General features: G+C 44.0%; 2 long non-coding RNA genes across 2 annotated transcripts in view; both read left to right on the top strand.

Annotated features, from left to right (window-relative positions):
- LOC119922402 overlaps window positions 1–4,619 on the top strand; it is an 8,157-nt gene extending 3,538 nt beyond the window's left edge. Inside the window, exons 2-3 of the long non-coding RNA XR_005448719.1 lie at window positions 1,733–1,799; window positions 4,600–4,619. This is a non-coding gene — a long non-coding RNA (uncharacterized LOC119922402). The remainder of the gene's footprint in view (window positions 1–1,732; window positions 1,800–4,599) is intronic.
- A 105-nt stretch (window positions 4,620–4,724) lies between these two features.
- Window positions 4,725–20,337, top strand: LOC119931542. Its single transcript, XR_005452134.1, has 2 exons — window positions 4,725–4,808; window positions 19,317–20,337. It is a non-coding gene; the product is annotated as an uncharacterized LOC119931542 (long non-coding RNA).
- Window positions 20,338–22,885: the final 2,548 nt, after the last annotated feature.

The following is a 22,885-nucleotide window of genomic DNA, read 5'->3' as shown; positions in this document are numbered from 1 at the left end:
TTCTAAGCGCTGGAACGATGGCATTTGTTAATCAATCAATCGTATTTATTGAGCGCTTACTGTGTGCAGAGCACTGTGCTAAGCGCTTGGGAAGTACAAGCTGGAAGCGCTGCCTATGTGCGAAGCACTGTTCTAAGCGCTGGAACGATGGTATTTGTTAATCATCATCAATCGTATTTATTGAGCGCTTACTGTGTGCAGAGCACTGTACTAAGCGCTTGGGAAGTACAAGCTGGAAGCGTTTACTATGTGCGAAGCACTGTTCTAAGCGCTGGAATGATGGCATTTGTTAATCGATCAATCGTATTTATTGAGCGCTTACTGTGTGCAGAGCACTGTGCTAAGCGCTTGGGAAGTACGAGCTGGAAGCGCTTCCTATGTGCGAAAAGCTGTTCTAAGCGCTGGAATGGTGGCATTTGTTAATCAATCAATCGTATTTATTGAGCGCTTACTGTGTGCAGAGCACTGTGCTAAGCGCTTGGGAAGTACAAGCTGGAAGCGCTGCCTATGTGCGAAGCACTGTTCTAAGCGCTGGAATGATGGCATTTGTTAGTCAATCAATCGTATTTATTGAGCGCTTACTGTGTGCAGAGCACTGTACTAAGCGCTTGGGAAGTACAAGCTGGAAGCGCTGCCTATGTGCAAAGCACTGTTCTAAGCGCTGGAACGATGGCTTTTGTTAATCAATCAATCGTATTTATTGAGCGCTTACTGTGTGCAGAGCACTGTACTAAGCGCTTGGGAAGTAATTGCTGGAAGCGCTTACTATGTGCAGAGCACTGTACTAAGCGCTTGGGAAGTAAAAGCTGGAAGCGCTTACTATGTGCGAAGCACTGTTCTAAGCGCTGGAATGGTGGCATTTGTTAATCGATCAATCGTATTTATTGAGCGCTTACTGTGTGCAGAGCACTGTGCTAAGCGCTTGGGAAGTACGAGCTGGAAGCGCTTCCTATGTGCGAAAAGCTGTTCTAAGCGCTGGAATGGTGGCATTTGTTAATCAATCAATCGTATTTATTGAGCGCTTACTGTGTGCAGAGCACTGTGCTAAGCGCTTGGGAAGTAAAAGCTGGAAGCGCTTACTATGTGCGAAGCACTGTTCTAAGCGCTGGAATGGTGGCATTTGTTAATCGATCAATCGTATTTGTTGAGCGCTTACTGTGTGCAGAGCACTGTACTAAGCGCTTGGGAAGTACAAGCTGGGAGCTATTACTATGTGCGAAGCACTGTTCTAAGCGCTGGAATGATGGCATTTGTTAAGCGCTTACTATGTGCGAAGCACTGTTCTAAGCGCTGGAATGATGGCATCTTTTAGACTGTGAGCCCACTGTTGGGTAGGGACCGTCTGTATATGTTGCCAACTTGTACTTCCCAAGCGCTTAGTACAGTGCTCCGCACACAGTAAGCGCTCAATAAATACGATTGATTGATTTGTTAAGCGCTTACTATGCAAAGCACCGTTCTAAGCGCTGGAATGATGGCGTTTGTTAAGCGCTTACTATGTGCACTGTTCTCAGCGCTGGGGGGTACAAGGTGAACAGGTTGTCCCACGGGGGGGCTCACAGTCTTCATCCCCATTTTACAGATGAGGGAACTGAGGCCCAGAGAAGTGAAGTGACTTGCCCAAAGTCACACAGCTGACAGTTGGCGGAGCCGGGATTTGAACCCATGACTTCTGATTCCAAAGCCCGTTCTCTTTCCACTGAGCCACGCTGCTTCTCCTCTTTTGTACCAGGCCGCCAAACCGCGGGCCCCATACAAAAAGACCGGCGGGACGCTGGGCTTTCCAACGCGCCAGAAAGGTAATCATCAATCGTATTTATTGAGCGCTTACTATGCAAGTAATCGACATTCTTCGTCTCGTATTTTGGTACTCCCAGAGCTCATCCGATCGATAATAATCTTGCTCTTTGGGCATAGCTGCGCCGTGATTCCTCCTGCAAGCCATTAACTGTCCATAATAATAATAATGGAATTTATTAAGCACTTACTATGTGCAAAGCACTGTTCTAAGCGCTGGAAGGGGGTTCCAAGTTGATCAGGTTGTCCCACCGGGGGCTCACAGTCTTCATCCCCATTTTACAGATGAGGTAACTGAGGCCCAGAGAAGTGAAGTGACTTGCCCAAAGTCACACAGCTGACCATTGGCGGAGCGGGATTTGAACCCACGATCTCTGACTCCAAAGCCCGGGCTCTTTCCACTGAGCCCCGCTGCTTCTCCAGACTGGTCCCGGCTCATCAATAGGACGTCAAGAGGACACTGGGTCCCGGGTCATTAGAACACAGAAGTTCAGGGGACGATGCAGTGACTAGCGGAGGGAAAGCTCGTGAGAGAGGAAGTCTCTGTTTCCAAAATGGAGGGAAAAAAAGATTTTAGAACTGGAAAACAGATGACTGAGACCACTTTTATATGTTTATAAAACAAATAAATATAAAATATAAATATAAAATAAAATAAATAAATAAAATAAAATAAAACAAAAATAAATAAATAAATAAAATAAAATAAAATATAAAATATATGTTTATAAATGTTTATGTTCGCCTGTCCCGCCGTCGACCCACGTCATCCCCCGGGCCTGGAATGCCCTCCCTCTGCCCCTCCGCCAAGCTCGCTCTCTTCCTCCCTTCAAGGCCCTGCTGAGAGCTCACCTCCTCCAGGAGGCCTTCCCAGACTGAGCCCCTTCCTTCCTCTCCCCCTCGTCCCCCTCTCCATCCCCCCATCTTACCTCCTTCCCTTCCCCACAGCACCTGCATATATGTATATATGGTTGTACATATTTATTACTCTATTTATTTATCTTACTTGTACATTTCTATCCTATTTATTTTATTTTGTTGGTATGTTTGGTTCTGTTCTCTGTCTCCCCCTTTTAGACTGTGAGCCCACTGTTGGGTAGGGACTGTCTCTATGTGTTGCCAATTTGTACTTCCCAAGCGCTTAGTACAGTGCTCTGCACATAGTAAGCGCTCAATACATACGATTGATTGATTGATTGATTGGTTTAACACCCATCGGCTTAGCCCAGAGGCTTCAGAGTCTAAGAGGTGATGGTGTCAGCTGAGCCGTCTCTCGCTGGGCTTCCCTAGGCTGCAAGAACTCAGGAGGGCCCAGAAAGAAGCTGGCCAGCAACCGAAGCAAGTGAGGGGAGATTCTTTGCCCACTGTGGCCTTTGGCTATAGAACCAAGAGCCAAAGAGTAGTTTCTCCCCATTACCTCTTTTTTTGGGGGGTGGGGGTGGGGGTTGTCTGAGTATTTTTCCAGGTGAGGATGGGAATGAGGAGGAGGAGGGGAATGGGGGTGAGGAGGAGCTGAGCCTGAGGTGGGAATCGTCTTAAACTGGGGGTGTGGTGCTGAGGAAAGGCTGGGAGGGAGAAAGAATTGGGAGTGGGGAGAAGCAGTGTGGTCTGGTGGCAAGAGCATGGGCCCAGGAGTCAGAAAATCTGGGTTCTAATCCCGGCTGGGCCAACTTGCCCGCTTGTGACTTCGGGCAAGTCACTTATCTTCTTTGTGCCTCCGTTTCCTCATCCGAAAATTGGAGATTCCCTAACTGTTCTTCTTCCCACTTAGATTGGGAGTCCTATGTGGGACAGGGGCTGCGTCTGGCCTAATTATCTTGTATCTACCCAGCACTTAAAAATACAGTGCTTGGCACACATATTATGCCAGTGCTTGGCACATAGTATGTGTTTAACATATACAATGTTTTTTTGTTTAAGAAAATGGAGCTGGGATTGAAGAGGCGTTGGTCCTGAGGAAGGAAAGATGGGGCTGAGGAGAGGATGGGCCTGAGGAGGAGATGAAACCGAGGAGAAGATGGGGTGGAAGAGGAGAGGGGGTGTAGAGGGGATGGGGGTTGAGGAGGGGATGGGGTTGAGGAGAGACGAGTCAAGTGAAACCTAGAATCTACTGGGTACGGTTTCAACAAAAAAAAAAGGTTGAGAAGCTCTAATATCTCCCACGGTAAATGTAAATTACATTATTCCACAGAATTTATGTCAAAACGAGCTATTCTTATTTCGTGTAATGAAGCAATGATACATAGTCTTTCCATAGCATACATAATCTTCTGCTTTTTCTCTTTTGGAACTCATTCAATAAACGTGATGGAAATCACAGAACCACTTGAGGTGAAAGACAACCTTTCCTCAGACACTAATTGATGTGTGGTATAGCCCTAGTGAATGATGTAATCCACCTATATTATGAAAATAAAATATGTTTAACTATCCCACTTCATTAGTTATATTTTGTGGAATGTTTTGCAAATACTTGTTCTTCACTCAATCGTATTTATTGAGTGCTTACTTTGTGCAGAGCACTGTGCTAATCACTTGGAAAGGACAATTCAGCAATAGAGGCAATCCCTGACCACAACGGGTTTACCATCTAGAAGGGGGGAGATGGACATCAAAACAAACAGGCAAATAAATAACAAAGTAATAATAATAATAATAACAATGATGACGGTAATTGTTAAATGCTTACTATGTGTCAGTCACTGTACTAAGTGCTGGGGTGGATACAAACAAATCTAGTAGGACAGAGTTCTGTCCCATGTAGGGCTCACAGTCCTTAATCCCCCCCTTTTTTTTTTACAGATGAGGTAACTGCGGCCCAGAGAAGTGAAGTGACTTGACCAAGGTCACACAGCAGACAAGTGAAGGAGCCGGGATTAGAACCCATGACCTTCAGACTCCCAGGCCCGTACTCTATCCACTACACTATGCTGCTTCTTGATACAAAAGTGTGTAAACTGAATGCACACCAAATTCTGATTTTTATCCTTAGGAAGAGAAGGAAGGAGAAAGTAAGTGGCAGAAACAATGTTTATCAGGTGCTTATATTGGGCAGAGCACTGTGTTTAGCGCGGGGAGAGAATATGGAAGTGGAAATTAGTTACAGTCCCTGTCTCTCGGGGAGCTCACCATCTCAAAAATAAACTATCTCTTCCTTTCTCACCAAGGTAAAATATTAGGGAACAACTGGCTACTGGGTCACTGTCCTTTACGGCTGAAACTTGCCTGCCTGAGAATAGCGTCATGATTTAAGATATCTGAAATGCATTTGAAAAAAATCTTATGGCTTTTACATTTCTGAGCGCTTTTGAGCTTGTCATCCAAAACGTGTGAAGTGTGTGAAGCCTAGGAAACATGTTGAAAATTCTCCCGGCCCACAGACTGCTTCCAGGTGTGAATGTATTCAATAGCAGTATATTAACATCTGCCAATTTGTAAAGGAGCTATACACTGAAAACTTGTAAAAGAGCAAGAGTGAACTTCTTAGGTTGTACCTACACCTGAAAAAAGTGCAGAATTTGACAAATTTACACAGGATTGTAGTGAGATCCCTGCACTACCGTTGCTCGAACTCTGTGACTCTGTGCCTTCTTTGACCAGAGCCACCATTGACAAAACAAACTAGCAGTACACGCATTCATCAAATGGCTCCTTTTTTAGTGTAGACACAGCCTGATAAACTAGAGAGACAATATCTGTCGCATGCAGAGGGACATTAACAAAAAGAAGTACAAAAATACGGTACACAAAAGGACTGTGTGACTTCAGATTTCTAACTTTCTTTTCAGCATATATCATTTGTTTGGTGGGCTTTTCCCAATTTACTGAAAATAAGCAGCTTTATTTGGGTTCCAAATAGTTTTCATTTTGGGGGTTTCACTGGGTGACTAAAATAGTATTTTAGTTGCAGTACCATAAATCAGTCGATCGATTCATTCAGTCATATTTATTGAGCGCTTCCTATGCGCAGAGCACTGTACTGAGCACTTGGGAAGTACAAGTTGTAAAGTACAATTTGTACAAGTACCAGCGTGGAGAACAGAGCTTTGCACATAGTAAGCGCTTAATAAATGCCATCATTATTATTACAAGTTGGCAACATATGGAGACGGTCCCTATCATACTTATTGTGCATTTACTGTGTGCAAAGCACTGTACTAAGCACTTGGGAGAGTACGCTATAACAGTTTCACAGACTTATTCCCTGTCCACAGCAAGCTTACAACTGTAGAAGGGGAGGGAGACTTTCATGTAAAGCTGGTGGCGAGATAGAGGAGATTGAGGTATGCGAGAAGGTTAGCAATAGAGGAGCGAAGTGTGTGGGCTCGGTTGTAGGAGAATAGCGAGGCCAGATAGGAGGGGGCAAGGTGATTGAGTGCTGTTGGGTAGGGACTGTCTCTATATATTGCCAACTTGTACTTCCCAAGCGCTTAGTCCAGTGCTCTGCACACAGTAAGCGCTCAATAAATACGATTGATTGATTGATTGATTTAAATCCGATGGTAAGAAGTTTCTGTTTGATAGATGTGGTGGTGGATGGGCAACCACTGGAGGTTCTTGAGTGGGAAACCTGGCCTGACCGTTGTTGTAGAAAAATGATCCTGGAAGCAGAGTCAAGTAGGGACGAAGACAATCAACCAGTCGTACTTACTGATCACTTCCTGTGTGCAGAGCACAGTACTAAGCACTCAGGAGAGAACAATAGAACAACAGAACAGAGTTGGTTGACACATTCCCTACCCACAGTGCCCTTACAATCTAGAAGGGGAGACAGACTTTAATGTAAATAAACAAGTTGAGGAGAAAGAAAAATGGATGTTTTCTCATTAGAAGAAAAAGTGATGCATATGTTGCAGAATGTACTTTACGCACTTCTCTACATATCATCCCATAATTATGTATTGAGGTATTATAATTATATTTTTTCCTCAAACAATCACTCAGTGGGATTTATTGAGCTCTAACTTTCCTTTTGCCAAAGAGAATTCTCTCCATGGGCCATACTTTTTAATTCCAGATTTTATCGCTGTGTAAACACTTATCCCAGCCTCACAGGTAAATAAATAAAATTATCAGGCTGCCATCCTACCAGGAGTTACAAAGGCAGTAGTAGTAGTAGTAGTAGTAGTAGTAGTAGTAGTAGTAGTAGTAGTAGTAGTAGTTGTAACAACAGTATTTACTGAGTGCTCCTTAAGTACAATGCACTGCACTTAAATGCTTTGGAAGCACATGACTAGCATGTGTCATATTCCCTATCCACAGGACCATAATGGGGGAAGCAGACTTAAAAGAGAAACCAAAATAAATAATTGTATGTGCAGTAAAGAAAAACCCCAGCCCGGCATGAATGACAACTCATCTGAAATATATATATATCTACTATCTATATCCATTTTGTTCTCTGCCTCCCCCTTTTAGACTGTGAGCCCACTGTTGGGTAGGGACTGTCTCTATATGTTGCCAACTTGTACTTCCCAAGCACTTAGTACAGTGCTCTGCACACAGTAAGCGCTCAATAAATACAATTGATGATGATGATAGATAATAGACCGACTCATGCAGAGGCGTTCAGCACTCAATCAATCAATTGTATTTATTGAGCACTTACTGTGTGCAGAGCACTGTACTAAGCACTTGGGAAGTACAAGTTGGCAACATATAGAGACAGTCCCTACCCAACAGTGGGTTCACTGTCTAAAAGGGGGAGACAGAGAACAAAACCAAACATACTAACCAAATAACATAAATAGATTAGATATGTACAAGTGAAATAAATAAATAAATAAATAAATAAATAAATAAATAAATAAATAGAGTAATAAATATGTACAAACATATATACATATATACAGGTGCTGTGGGGAAGGGAAGGAGGTAAGATGGGGGGGATGGAGGGGGACGAGAGGGAGATGTCTGGCAAAGATCCACTCACTTATTTTCCCAGGAAGGATTTGCCAGGTGAATAGAAAAAGGTGATCATTTTTCTTATTTTACTCCCTATGTAGAAAAACAATCTGATAATTTTTTGGTACTAGCTAGCACGGTTGAGATAAATATAGGCCTAGAAAGATGGAACCCAATTATTACATAGGTGGCCTCTGAGAGGAATTTCAGTATAAGAAGAAGAAACAAAGACACTGTTCTTATACAGAGACACAGGGTTGCCCTGAGTAGCATCACTCATTTTAAAAGGGATCTGGAATTTTATAAACTTTCTATTTTGAGTTTTCATTTGTGTATGTGGAAGTTTCATGTTTCACTTGTGCAAGTCTCATGTTTTTGGTAGGTGCCGCATGGGTTTTTTTTCTGGTATTTGTTAAGCGTGTACTACGTGTTAGGCACTGTACTAAACGCTGGAGTAGGTACCAGCTAATCAGATTGGACACAGTCCATGCGATTAAACAGTCTTAATCTCCTTATTACAGATGAGGCAACTGAGGCACCGAGAAGTTGCTTCTTGTTAGACTGTTTGGTCCAAGTTTGATCCAGTTTTCACAGGTCATCATTTCATTCAACGAGATGCCCTCTGTTCCATTCTCTCTTTGTACCAGGGCCATTCTCAAGTTGCCCAATAAAAATCTATGGACACAACTACCAAACTTAAAACCGGAATCAGGACATCTCAACAAAGTTCAGTCTATGTACATCACACCTCCAGAATGAAAGCTTGCACATCCACGGGGACACTCTCTCTCTCTCTCTCTCTCTCTCTCTCTCTCTCTCTCTCTCTCTCTCTCTCCCTCTTTCTCTTTTTTACAGGTTTGGGCTGAAAGTAGAGGTAGTAGCATCATAGCTGTGGAGACCCTTCTCCGTGTTGAATTAGTGTGGTCCATTTTCGGTCACCTTTTAAGTCAGGTTTCAATGTCCAAAATCTGGAGGCTTTCTAGGGCACTGGAATGTCCTAGAAAATGCTCAACAGGTCCTTAGAGACCATTCACTTGAGGCACATTTCCAAAATATGGAGCTTCCACACATCATGCATAATCTCAACCAAAATATCCCTTGGAGCTTGAATTCTCAGTAAAATTAAAACATTTCAAGTGGGCTTCACAGGCCTATCCCAAGCAAGAGAGAGCGGTTTCCAGTCGGAATCTGTAGGAAAGACTTGAGCGAGCCATATTGATTTTTCAAATATGTAGTAAAGAAACATGATTAGTCGCTTAAAAGCATTTGGCTGACACTGTTCAAAACCAAAAGGAGCTGTCTTTCGAAGGAAGATCAGAAAATGTTAGCCTGTATTAACCAGGAACTTGCAATTATGATGCAGAAATTTGCTATGCTACATAAGGAAGGAAATATTGTAAATCATATATAAAATACAAAAGAGATGTGGAATATTTTTAAGTGTGAATACATGTTATTGCTTTTCTGTAACTCCTCTATGATGGTTCTCAACCAAGGAAGAGCACTGGTGGATAGAGCACGGGCTTGGGAGTGAGAGGTCGTGGGTTCAAATCACCGCTCCGCCACTTGTCAGCTTTGTGACTTTGGGCAAGTCACTTAACTTCTCTGTGCCTCAGGTACCTCATCTGTAAAATGGGGATTAAGACTGGGAGCCCCTTGTAGAACAACCTGATAAACCTTGTATCTACTCCAGCGCTTAGAACAGTGCTTGACACACAGTAAGCGCTTAAACAAATACCATCATCATCAAAATGGGTGCTTAATTATTCATTCATTCATTCACTCAATCGTATTTATTGAGCGCTTACTGTGTACAGAGCACTGTACTAAGCGCTTAGATCCATTAGCATTAGCACAAAACCCTACAATTATTTAAAAAAGCCCTAAATCCTGATTAATTAAATTTGCTTTTCCCAATTAAAAGAAACCGTGGTTTAAAGAAGAAGCCATGGTGTAGTGGATAGAGCACAGGCCTGGGAGCCAGAAGGACCTGGGTTCCAATCCCAGCTCTGCCACTTGTCTGCTTGGGCAGGTCACTTCTCTTCTCTGTGCCTCAGTTACCTCACCTGTAAAAATGAGGATTGAGACTGTGAGCCCCACATGGGATGGGGACCGTGACCAACTCTATTAGTTTATTCACTCATTCATTCAATCGTATTTATTGAGTGCTTACTGTTCGCAGAGCACTGTACTAAGCGCTTGGGAAGTCCAAGTTGGCAACATAGAGAGACGGTCCCTACCCAACAGCGGGCTCGCAGTCTAGAAGGGGGAGAAATGGACTGAAGGGGTATTATTCATTCATTCGTTCATTCATTCAATCGTATTTATTGAGTGCTTACTGTGTGCAGAGCACTGGACTAAGCGCTTGGGAAGTACAAGTTGGCAACATTCATTCATTCATTCATTCGTATTCATTCTTTCATTCAATCATATTTATTGAGCGCACGCTTAGTACAGTTCCTGGCACAGGGTAGGTGCTTAACAAATATCATCATTATGTGTGAGATTCAACCGATAATCTAAATTAGACAATTTCAGAGAAATCAATCCATAGATTTTATTATAGATTGAATGCTTACTGTGTGCAGAGCACTGTTCTTAACACCCGGGAGAGTACAAGACAATAGAGTTGGTAGACACACTCTCTGCCCACAAAGACCTTACACTCTAGAGGGGAACACAGACATTAAAATGAATTACAGATAGGGGAAATTGCAGGGTATAAGAATATATATTTAAGTGCTGGGTCTGGGAGAGAGATGAGTAGCAAAATGTGGCTTAGTGGAAAGAGCCAGGGTTTGGGAGTCAGAGGGCATGGATTCTAATCCCGGCTCTGCCACTTGTCTAGTGGGTGGCCTTGGGCAAGTCGCTTAACTTCTCTGGGCCTCAGTTACCTCATCTGTAAAATGGGGATTTAAACTGTGAGACCCACGTGGGACAACCTGAATACCTATCTACCTCAGTGGTTAGAACAGTGCTTGGCACATAGTAAGCGCTTAACAAATACCATAATAATAATAATAATAATAATAATAATAAGTGCATAGATGAAAAGGGGATGAGTCGGATGAAGAAATGAGGGCTTAGCCTCTTGAACGAGATGTGATTTTAGGAGGGTTTTCAAGGTGAAGAAGGGGGAACCAGCATGGCCCAGCGGAAAGAGCACAGACTGGAAGTCAGAGGACCTGGGTTTTAATCCCAGTTCCACCACTTGTCTTCTGTGTCTTCTCCTCTTGACCTTGGGCAAGTCTGTTACCTTCTCTGTGCCTCAGTGAACTTATCTGTAAGATGGGGATTAAATCCTCCTCCTTCTGATTTAGACTGTGACCCCCATGTGGGACCGGGACTGTGACCAACCTGATTGCCTCGTATCTACCCCTGTGCTTAGTACAGTGCCTGGCACATAGTAAACCCTTAACAAGTTCCATTTTTTCTTAAAAAAAGGTGGAGAGAGTGGTGGGTGGTCTGTTGAATATAGAGGGGGAGGGAATCCTAGGCCAGAGGAGGACATGTGCAAGGGGTCGGGTTGAAAACAGACAAGACTGAGGTAGAGTGAGTAGGTTGGGGTTAGAGAAGTGAAGTGTGCAGGTTGGGCTGTAATAATAATAATAATGATGGCATTTATTAAGCACTTACTATGTGCAAAGCACTGTTCTAAGCGCTGGGGAGGTTACAAGGTGATCAGGTTGTCCCGCGGCGGGCTCACAGTCTTCATCCCCATTTTACAGATGAGGTAACTGAGGCCCAGAGAAGTTAAGTGACTTGCCCAAAGTCACACAGCTGACAAGTGGCAGAGCCGGGATTTGAACCCATGACCTCTGACTCCAAAGCCCGGGCTCTTTCCACTGAGCCACACTGCTTCTCTAGTAGTAGTAGTAATTCAGCCAGGTAAGGTTAAGAGGGGGGGTGTTGGTTGAGAGACATGTCCAGTTCTAGAGTAACTAACAAATCAGAAATAAAAACCTTAACTCCCTCTGATTTTCACCTCCTGTCCTGTCCCTTCCCCATCTTTCAGTAAAAATGTCCAAAAGAATTAAAGAAAAAGAAAAGGGCAGGCAGTAGAAGAGAGTCAGAAAAGGAGGTGGGGGGGAGGGCCAATTTGACAACTGGCCTCTACAAATCAAGATTTGACTTTGCAGACTTTCCTGGATGTGGATAATAACAGAGAATAATCATGTTTTGTTTGAAGTATTATTTCTACTCAGGGGTCAACCCTGATTTTAAACTGCAATCAGAGTGAAATTAGCATGTATGAACTGTTTTTAGGGATTGATTTTGCAGTGTGGCCTAGTGGAAAAAGTACGGGTGTGGTAGTCCGAGGACCTGGGTTCTGCACACAGTAAGCGCTCAATAAACACAGTTGAATGAATGAATAATCCTTGCTTCGTCACTTACAAGCTGTGTGACCTCAGGCAAGTCACTTAACTTTTCTGTGCTTCAGTCCTCTCATTTGCTACATGGAGATTCAATAGCTCTTCTCCTTCCTAGAGTGTGAAACCCATGTGGAACTTATCTTGTATCTACCCCAGCACTTAGTTCACTGCTCGACACATAGTAAATGCTTAATGAATACCAGTAGTCATTATACCAATAATACCAGTATTATTATTTCATTTGAAACCTGCATGATTTGTAAATATTCACAACACACCAACTACTCAATTTAAGAGCAATTAATAATCAGCATTCAAGTCCTAGCAATTTACATTGATATGTGAACTTTTGTCTGTTTATTTCAAACGTGTTCATCTAGAAAGTTAATTATGTAATGAGGGAAATGTAGACTTTTAATGACAATAATAATGATAATAATAATAATGATATTCGTTAAGTGCTTACTATGTGCCAAAGCACTTTTCTGAGCACTGGGGTAGATACAAGGTCATCAGGCTGTCCCACATGGGGTTCGCAGTCTTAATCCCCATTTTTTACAGATGAAGTAACTGAGTCACAGAGAAGTTAAGTTACTTGCCCAAAGTCACATAGCTGACAAGTGGCGAAGCCGGAATTTGAACCCATGACCTCTGACTCCCAAGCCCGTGCTCACTCCCCTAAGCAATGCTGCTTCTCAATAGAAGAAGCAGCATACACTCAATACTTCTCAATACTCCATCCTAATCCTCCTTGACTTCTCAGCTGCCTTCGACACTGTGGACCACCCCCTTCTCCTCAAAACGCTATCCAACCTTGGCTTCACAGACTCTATCCTCTCCTGGTTCTCCTCTTCTCTCTCCGGCCGTTCATTCTCAGTCTCTTTTGCGGGCTCCTCCTCCCCCGCCCATCCCCTTACTGTAGGGGTTCCTCAAGGGTCAGTTCTTGGTCCCCTTCCGTTCTCTATCTACACTCACTCCCTTGGTGAACTCATTCACTCCCACGGCTTCAACTATCATCTACGCTGATGACACCCAAATCTACATCTCTGCCCCTGCTCTCTCTCCCTCCCTTCAGGCTCGTGTCTCCTCCTGCCTTCAAGACATCTCCATCTGGATGTCTGCCCGCCAACTAAAACTCAATATGTCCAAGACTGAACTCCTTATCTTCTCTCCCAAACCCTGCTCTCTCCCTGACTTTCCCATCACTGTTGACGGCACTACCATCCTTCCCAGCTCACAAGCCCACAAACTTGGTGTCATCCTCGACTCTGCTCTCTCGTTCACCCCTCACATCCAATCCGTGACCAAAACTTGCTGGTCTCACCTCCACAACATCGCCAAGATCTGCTCTTTCCTCTCCATCCAAACTGCTACCCTGCTGGTTCAATCTCTCATCCTATCCTGACTGGATTACTGCATCAGCCTCCTCTCTGATCTCCCATCCTCCTGTCTCTCCCCACTTCAATCTATAATTCACGCTGCTGCCCGGATCATCTTTGTGCAGAAACACTCTGGCCATGTTACTCCCCTCCTCAAAAATCTCCAGTGGCTACCAGTCAACCTACACATCAGGAAAAAACTCCTCACTCTCGGCTTCAAGGCTTTCCATCATCTCGCCCCCTCCTACCTCACCTCCTTTCTTTCCTTCTACAGCCCAGCCTTCACCCTCCGCTCCTCTACCGCTAACCCCCTCACTGTGCCTCGTTCTTGCCTGTCCCATCGTCGACCACTGGCCCACGTCCTCCCCCTGGCCTGGAATGCCCTCCCTCCGTACATCCGCCAAGCTAGCTCTCTTCCTCCCTTCAAAGCCCTACTGAGACCTCACCTCCTCCAGGAGGCCTTCCCAGACTGAGCCCCCTGCTTCCTCTCCCCCCCATCTCCCCTGCCTTACCTCCTTCCCCTCCCCACAGCACCTATATATATGTTTGTACATATTTATTACTCTATTTTACTTGTACATATTTACTATTCTATTTATTTTATTTTGTTAATATGTTTTGTTTTGTTCTCTGTCTCCCCCTTCTAGACTGTGAGCCCGCTGTTGGGTAGGGACCGTCTCTATATGTTGCCAACTTGTACTTCCCAAGCGCTTAGTACAGTGTTCTGCACACAGTAAGCACTCAATAAATATGATTGAATGAATGAATGAATGAATAGAAGAGCAGGCCATTTTACAGATGAGGAAACTGGGGCCAGAGAGGTTAAGTGGCTTGCTCAAGAACCAACAGGCCAATGGCAACACTGAAAATAAAACCCAGGTCTCCTGACTCCCAATCTCAGCTCTCTCCATTAGGCAATGCACACTGATTTCTACTCAATATCCTTTATAGAAAGAAATGCAATCAACTGTGGGAGATCGCTAGATAAAATAAACCCAGCAATTGCTTTTTGACATTGTTATTACTTGGTAGTATGGCTAATTTAACCTTTCATAAGATCTTATTTTTTTATGGTTTGTGGTTAGCAGCTGTGTTGCACTACATCAACATTAATCTTTGTATTCTACATTCTAAATAAGGTAACTATTAGTTGTGAATATTTGCTTTTTAGAGGAAGTGCTATCAATAATACTGCAGACCCTCGGTTAGAAAGCTGGAGTTTCCAACAGGGTTTATGTTTCCAGAAAAAGAAATGCTTCACAGATAAAATCTGAAATGGTCTCCATAATTGTCTCAGAAATCAGTTTCCTGCCATTACATCAGCTAACTACTTTAGCAGCACAAATGCCTCCTTCCTGATTTGACTTTATTACCTTTGAACTAGACCAAAAGTAAAAAGGACACATTTGGGTGCATTTACCCTTGGTCTTCTGGACATACAAATGAGATCTGATACTGAATTGGATTTCAGCTCAGACTTTTGCTTATGTGCATTTAAAAAAAATGTCCAGCTTGTCTCTTGTAATTTCCCCAGATAACTTGAGGAGAGCCTGACATAGTTCAGCAGTTTTAATATAAGTCCTGGCAAGATGCAAAACGCTCTCAGTAACAATAATACTGGATTGACAATTTCCTTTGGCATGTACCTTCATGAACATAGTAAGAGTTTGGTGACCACATGTCCCCATTTAGGCTGGAAAGTCCGGAAATTTGGGGGTTTTCTCTCTCCACCTCTGTTTTAGATTTTTAAAGGGAAGGAAAGATGTGTATTCAGCTTAACCGATGGGAGGGCTCATCAAGGAAAGGAGATTGAAAGGTATTTGTGTGTCTTCAGTCAGTTATTATTGACTATTATTATTGGTATTTATTGATAGGTTCCTGTGTGCTGGGGCATTGTACTGAGCACTTGGAAGCACAGGATGGCAATTAGACAAGCTCTCTGTTCCCGAGGAGATTACCGTCTAGGCCGGTGGAGAAAGACAGTAAAAAATAACAGCTAGGGGAAGTGACAGTGTAAGGATATGTAACCTAAGTGTTGTGGGGTCTTGAGTTCAGATAATCAGAAACCTGGTCACCTTAGATGGGGGTGTGGGGCACAATGAGAGAGCGAGGGAGAGAGGAGAAAATATTTTTTCCCAGTGCTTAGTTTTCAGAGTGATAATAATAATTATGGTATTTGTTAAGCACGTACCATGTGCCAAGCACTGTTCGAAGCACTGGGATAGATACAAGTTAGTCAGTCAGGTTGGACACAGTCTCTGTTCCACATAGGTCTCACAGTCTTGATCCCCATTTTAGAGATGAGGGACTGAGGCCCAGAGAAGTGAAGTGACTTGCTCAAGGTCACACAGCATATGTGGCGGAGACGGGATTGAACGAATGAATGAATGAAGAGGAGGAAGAGAGACGGGTTGAAGGAGTTGATGTGAGTTAGAGTAGAGAAAGGAGAGGAGGCTAGGGGAGAAGCAGTGGAAGGGCAACTCTCCCCCGTTTCCTCTGTCACTCTCTTCTTTGCCACTTCCACTTGGGGGCCAAGGCCAGGAGAATCCTCTGGGGCCGGGGGCCAGCATCACCATTTCTGCCCAGGTTGTGGCCCCAAGGTGAACAGGCCCATCCTGGCTCCTGTTTTTGCTGGAACCTCTGGGCATGTAGCTCTGAGACTCAATCAATCAATCAATCAATCAATCAATGGTATTTATTGAGCGCTTACTGTGTGCAGAGCACTGTACTAAGCGCTTGGGAAGTACAAGTTGGCAACATATAGAGACGATCCCTACCCAACAGTGGGCTCACAGTCTAGAAGGGGGAGACAGAGAACAAAACAAAACATATTAACAAAATAAAATAAATAGAATAGATATGTACAAGTAGAATAAATAAATAGAGTAATAAATACGAACAAACATATATACATATATACAGGTGCTGTGGGGAAGGTAAGGAGGTAAGGCAGAGGGGGAGGAGGGGGAGAGGAAGGAGGGAGCTCAGTCTGGGAAGGCCTCCTGGAGGAGGTGAGCTCTCAGTAGGGCCTTGAAGGGGGGAAGAGAGCTAGCTTGGCGGATGTGCGGAGGGAGGGCATTCCAGGCCAGGGGGATGACACGAGCTGGGGTTCAACGGCGGGACAGGAAAGAATGAGGCAAGGTGAGGAGATTAGCGGCAGAGGAGCGGAGGGTGCGGGCTGGGCTGGAGAAGGAGAGAAGGGAGGTGAGGTAGGAGGGGGCGAGGTGATGGAGAGCCTTGACGCCGAAGGTGAGGAGTTTCTGCCTGATGCATAGGTTGATTGGTAGCCACTGGAGACTTTTGAGGAGGGGAGTAACATGCCCAGAGCGTTTCTGGACAATCTGGGCAGTGGCGTGAAGTATGGATTGAAGTTGGGAGAGACAAGAGGATGGGAGCTCGGAGAGGAGGCTGATACAGTAGTCCAGACGGGTTAGGATGAGAGCTTGAACAAGCAGGGTGACGGTTTGGATGGAGAGGAAAGGGCAGATCTTGGCAATGTTGCAGAGCTGAGACCAGCAGGTTTTGGTGATGGCTTGGATGTGAGGGGTGAACGAGAGAGCAGAGTCGAGAATGACACCAAGGTTGCGGGCTTGTGAGAAAGGAAGGATGGTAGTGCCATCAACAGTGATGGGAAGGTCAGGGAGAGGGCAGGGTTTGGGAGGGAAGACAAGGAGTTCAGTCTTCGATATGTTGAGTTTTAGGTGGCGGGCATACATCTGGATGGAGATGTCCTGAAGGCAGGAGGAGATGCGAGCCTGGAGGGAGGAGGAGAGAGCAGGGGCAGAGATGTAGATTTGGGTGTCATCAGCGTAGAGATGATAGTTGAAGCCGTGGGAGTGAATGAGGTCATCAAGGGAGTGAGTGTAGATCGAGAACAGAAGGGGACCAAGAACTGAACCTTGAGGAACCCCCACAGTAAGGGGATGAGAGGCGGAGGAGAAGCCTGCAAAAGAGACTGAGAATGAACGACCGGAGAGATAAGAGGAGAACCAGGAGAGGACGGAGCCTGTGAAGCCAAGGTCGGATAGCGTGTTGAGGAGAAGGGGGTGGTCCACAGTGTCGAAGGCAGCTGAGACGTCGAGGAGGATTAGGATGGAGTATGAGCCGTTGGATTTGGCAAGCAGGAGGTCATTGGTGACCTTTGAGAGGGCAGTTTCCGTGGAATGTAGGGGACGGAAGCCAGACTGGAGGGGGTCGAGGAGAGAGTTGGTGTTGAGGAATTTGAGGCAGCGCGTGTAGACGACTCGTTCAAGGAGTCTGGAAAGGAATGGTAGGAGGGAGATGGGGCGATAACTAGAAGTGGAGGTGGGGTCAAGAGAGGGTTTTTTTAGGATGGGAGAGACATAGGCATGTTTGAAGGCAGAGGGGAAGGAACCAGTGGAAAGTGAGCAGTTGAAGATGGAAGTTGAGGGGAGAAGGGATGGAGAGAAAGATTTCATGAGATGAGAGGGAATGGGGTCAGAAGCACAGGTGGCCTGAGTAGCACTTGAGAGGATGGAGGAGAGCTCCTCTGAGGATACTGCTGGGAAGGATGGGAGAGTAGTGGAGAGTGTTAAGAACCGGGGGGTTGGAGAAGTGGGGGGAGTGACTTCGGGGAGGTCAGACCTGATGGATTTAATTTTAATTTAATGAGACTCCTCTACATCCCAGTAAACTCTGGGGCCTGCAGGGTGTGTATGTGGGGGTCCCCAACCACTGGACTCCTGGACCCCTGGACCTGAACCTAGTAGACCTAGACCTGTGAATCCAGGGATTGAAGGGTGGCAGTGGTCCCCTTCCCTTCCTTGCCCACCAGCATTCTGGAGGGGCCATTTGAACCATTGTTTCAGAAGGTTTCCTCAGGCCCAGGAAGAGAGTTGTCTAAACATTCTCACCTCCTCCTCTTCCTCATTCTTCTTCCCCCGCCTCCTAAGTGGTGGTGCTGGCTGCTACTGCTGCCTTAAAAGACTCAACGGTTTTTGGCAGGGGTGGAAGCATACTCACACTTTAAACAGGATATGAAAAGCACCTGGGCCCATTCTCCCCAGGATACCACAGTCTCCATCTAGCCAGTATACATATATCTTGTTCTCTCATATACACGCAGCTGTATACACTCACAACTATTTATATATTAGAATGTGTATTGACATAGATTTACATGTAGCATAACCTTGTATCAATCGTATTTATTGAGCACTTACTGCATGCAAAGCATTGTACTAACAACTTGAGCAATGCAACCGAGTTGGTAGACTTGTCTGCTGCCCATAATGAGTGTAAAGTCTTGTGGGGGAGACACACAATATAAGTAATTTAGAGATATGTACATAAGTGCCGTGGGACTTTGAGTTGGCGGGGGGGGGGGGGGGGGGGCGGTGAATACTGAACGCCCAAAGTGTACATAAAATGCAGAAGGGAGAGAGAGCTAGGGAAAAGAGGGATTAATCGGAAAAGGCATCTTGGAGGTGTGACCTCAGTAAGGCTTTGAAGGTGGAGGAGTTTATGTTTGATATGGAGGTGAACTTATATAAACCCATAAGCATGAGTTAAAAACATGCAAGCAGACAATATAGGATGAGCTGAGTGGACAATATGAGAAGATAATATGGAAATATGGATAAAGGGTAGAAGAGATGAAGAATTTGGGGGCTTAGACACTTTAGCACTTGGTGTTACTGAGGTAATTGTAAACACACTCCCCAATTGGACCATTTTCCTGTTGGCTTGAAGAGGAAAACAGATGCATTTGTGTTAACAACAATAAAAAAAAAAAGATTAGGAGGGTGGTGGGGAGAGTGGCGAATTTATGGGGAGGATGGTTGAAACCAAAATACTGATAATTAATATTAAATTGACCTAACACAAAATCTATTTGATCCAGCTCCCTCAGAATTCTTGTTGGCGAGGGATCTCGAGGGGACTCCAGAACCAACCAACCAGGGAACGTCTGGACTTTCAGGACTGGTCTGGGCTTAGAATGGAGCTATTCCCTCGACTTACCTTCTACCCTCCCCTTGGCAGTCTTGGACTAGAACTATCTGGTGCTGACTTACATTACTGGGCATCCTGGTCTTGATCTGCTCTCCTGGGATGCCCTGGAAATTAGTAGGATTTTGGACGACAAAGGGCTAGAGATGTTCCTCAACCTAGCAGTGCTGATGGGCAAGAGCATCCTGTCTCACTCCACCTGGACTACTGATTTCCTGGAATTCACTATGTAAAACACATGGAAGTCTGTCCTGGAAGAAGTCGGGTGGAGCACTGGGGTGGGAAGAAAAGACATTCTTTAAGATACTTTTCTTTTCACAAGAGAATTAATCTGCCCCAGAACCTGGAAAATATATAGCTTCTAATGGCTTGGCAATCAGGCAAGCTTCTTTGTGGGCAAGGTTCATGTCTACCTACTCTATTATATTGTACTCTCCAAACCACAAAGTACAGTGCTCTGTACACAGTAAGTGCTCAATAAATACCACTGATTCTTCGATTGACTACTCAGATCTTCTGTAAACTGGAAGTTGTATTGTGTTCATGCTTGGCCCAAGTGTACGTGCACAACGATTTCTTCTGATGCCACAAGTATGTTCTATCCAGAGGAATGGGTGGTGTTGGGAGAATTTGGAAATTTGTTCCCTAGATCCTTCAAATGCAATCTATCCTAAACACATAGTGAAGATCAAAACTTCTTCGTTTCCTGGCTTTGCTCCCACAAAATAATCCTGCCCACAATTTCAGATTTTCATTTTTAATCTCTATTGCAACAAATTTCCCATGTGGAATGTTTTTAAATGATCTCAGACTACCTATCCGTTGAAAAATATTGTACTTCAACATGTTAAAGTATTGCATTTAAAATTATATTTTAAGGGCTATTTTCAAATGTCAATAAAGATTCTCAATGATATGTTTTCCAGTTCTTTTATTCCTGAATTACGCTGCTGCTGAATTTATTTCTTCAAGTATCTCAAGGTATGTCTTTTATGTGTAGTGAAAGATAAATACCACATTCCTGAACTCCACAATTTAGATTTTCTTTTAAAATACAGACTTCTAACTGCTGGTTACAGTTTGAAGTTGAAAGAAATGTTCCTCATTACTTTTAAGTTCTCAAAATAAAGAACAAAGAATATAATTATTGGTGGGGGGAGGGTGTCTATATTAAAATGCTGGTAGTTACACAGAAAACAAAAAACAAAAAATGTTCACAGATGTTTTTCTCAACATTTGGCCAAAAAATGGTAACCAAGTGCATTTACTTAGATAAACAAAGCAAGTTTAAGATCAAAGATAAAAAATTAAGCACAGGAAATGGTATATAAAAATACAAGGATTTCCCCCCGCCCTCAAGCTTTTTCAGAGGAAGATGATTAGATCTGAAGCGAGGGCTATAGGGATCAAATGATGTATTCATAAACTTTTGCTAAAGCTACTTTACTTTGTGGAAAAGTCTTGCTCCAAGTCCTGGATGAATGACTTTGGATGAAAGGGAAATTGCAAACTTCTTCCAGAAAAACCTTGTAATGTTCTCCATCCTTATTGACTCCCATACCAGCTGCTTCAAACTGTTAACCACCTCCTCAAATTTCTTGTCCCCTAACCTCCCCCTTATCCCAATGGCCTTGCCACCCATTTCATCTAAACAAAATAAAATTGAACTGTCAGGTGTGACCTCTCTAGTATCTTCCCTGAACCCCTCCAATCTCACCATCATCTTGCCTCTCTTCAATGCTCTCCTTCCCAACGGCATCTCAAGAGATCTCCCACTTTCTCATAAAGCCTACACCCTCCATCTGTGCCTCTGACCCCATCCCTTCGCAGTGTATTAAAACCCTCAATGCCCCCAATTCCTCCTTCACTGACTGCCATGTCAAAGATTTACTTTCCAATCTCTCAAACACATCCATGAATCCCATATCTTAGAAGAACCCTCCCCTGGAACCCACAAGCCCCTCCAGTTATCGCCTCAACTCCCACCTACCTGTATGCAGATGATTCCCAATTCTCTCTCTCCATCCCCAACCTCTCTCCTTTTCTCCTGTCTCACATTTCCTCCTGCCTTGAAGGTTTCTCTACTCAGATGTCCTACTGACTTGGTACAGTGTTTTGCACACAAAAAGTACTCTCTCCTGCAAAGTGCTAGCAATACCAAATTTATCTGTATGTATTTATTATCAGAGAAGCATTCAGGAAAGAAAGATGTTAGCCTCCTGATTTATATTGCTTATCCCAGCTCTCTGTGATGACTTTAACTAGATTTCAGAGGACCACAATTTTAATAATTATAATAATGTTGGTATTTGTTAAGTGCTTATTATGTGCCAAGCACTGTTCTAAGTGCTGGCAGGGTAATCAGGTTGTCCCACATGGGGCTCACAGTCTTCATCCCCATTTTACAGATGAGGTAACCGAGGCCCAGAGAAGTTAAGTGACTTGCCCAAGGTCACACAGCTAAGTGGCAGAGGCAGGATTAGAACCCATGACCTCTGACTCCCAAGCCCGTGCTCTTTCCACTAAGTCACGTTGCTTCTTTTTAACCAACCACAGGGTACCTCTACCATTTCCCAACAGGTACAATCAATCAATCAATCATATTTATTGAGCACCTGTTGTACTAAGAACTTGGGAAAGTACAATCAATGGTATTTATTCAGCACTTACTTTGTGCAGAGTGCTGTAGTGAGTGCTCAGAGGAGTAAAATACAAGAGTATTGTGGCTGGAAGAAGCGTGATCTGGTGAATAAAGCATAGGTCTGGGAGCCAGAAGGGCCCGAGTTCTAATCCTGCCTCTGCTACTTATCTGCTGTGTGATCTTGAGCGAGTCACTTACATTCTCTGTGCCTCAGTTACCTCATTGGCAAAATGGGGAGTAAGACTGGTGAGCCCCATGTGGCACACAGACTGTGTTGAACCTGATTCGCCTGCATCTACCCCAGCACTTAGTATAGTGCCTGGCACAAGCAAACGCTTAACAAATACGGTTAAAAAACCAAAAACAACAGATTAGAAGACACGTTCCTTGACCGTAACAAACTTAGTCTAGAGACGAGTTTACAGTCTAAGAGCACAATGATTAGAAACACAGCCCCCGCCCTCAAGGAGTTTACAATCTAATACTCTTCATTATTAAAATTCAGCAAGATATTTAATATGAAATTTGATTGTGATATTTTGAGAATTACTAAAGTAAGCAGAACAGTACAGATTTATTACTCTACTTGTACACATTTACTTTTCTATTTATTTTGTTAATGATGTGCATTTAGCTTTAATTCTATTTGTTCTGATGACTTGACACCTGTCCACATGTTTTGTTTTGTTGTCTGTCTCCCCCTTCTAGACTGTGAGCCCATTGTTGGGTAGGGACTATCTCTATATGTTGCCAACTTGTACTTCCCAAGTGCTTAGTACAGTGCTCTGCACACAGTAAGCGCTCAGTAAATACGATTGAAT

This window comes from Tachyglossus aculeatus, chromosome 1 (assembly GCF_015852505.1).
Source record: "Tachyglossus aculeatus isolate mTacAcu1 chromosome 1, mTacAcu1.pri, whole genome shotgun sequence".
Taxonomy (NCBI): Eukaryota; Metazoa; Chordata; class Mammalia; order Monotremata; family Tachyglossidae; genus Tachyglossus; species Tachyglossus aculeatus.
The sequence above is the reverse complement of the archived record's forward strand: the minus strand, read 5'-3'. Positions and strand labels throughout refer to the sequence as shown.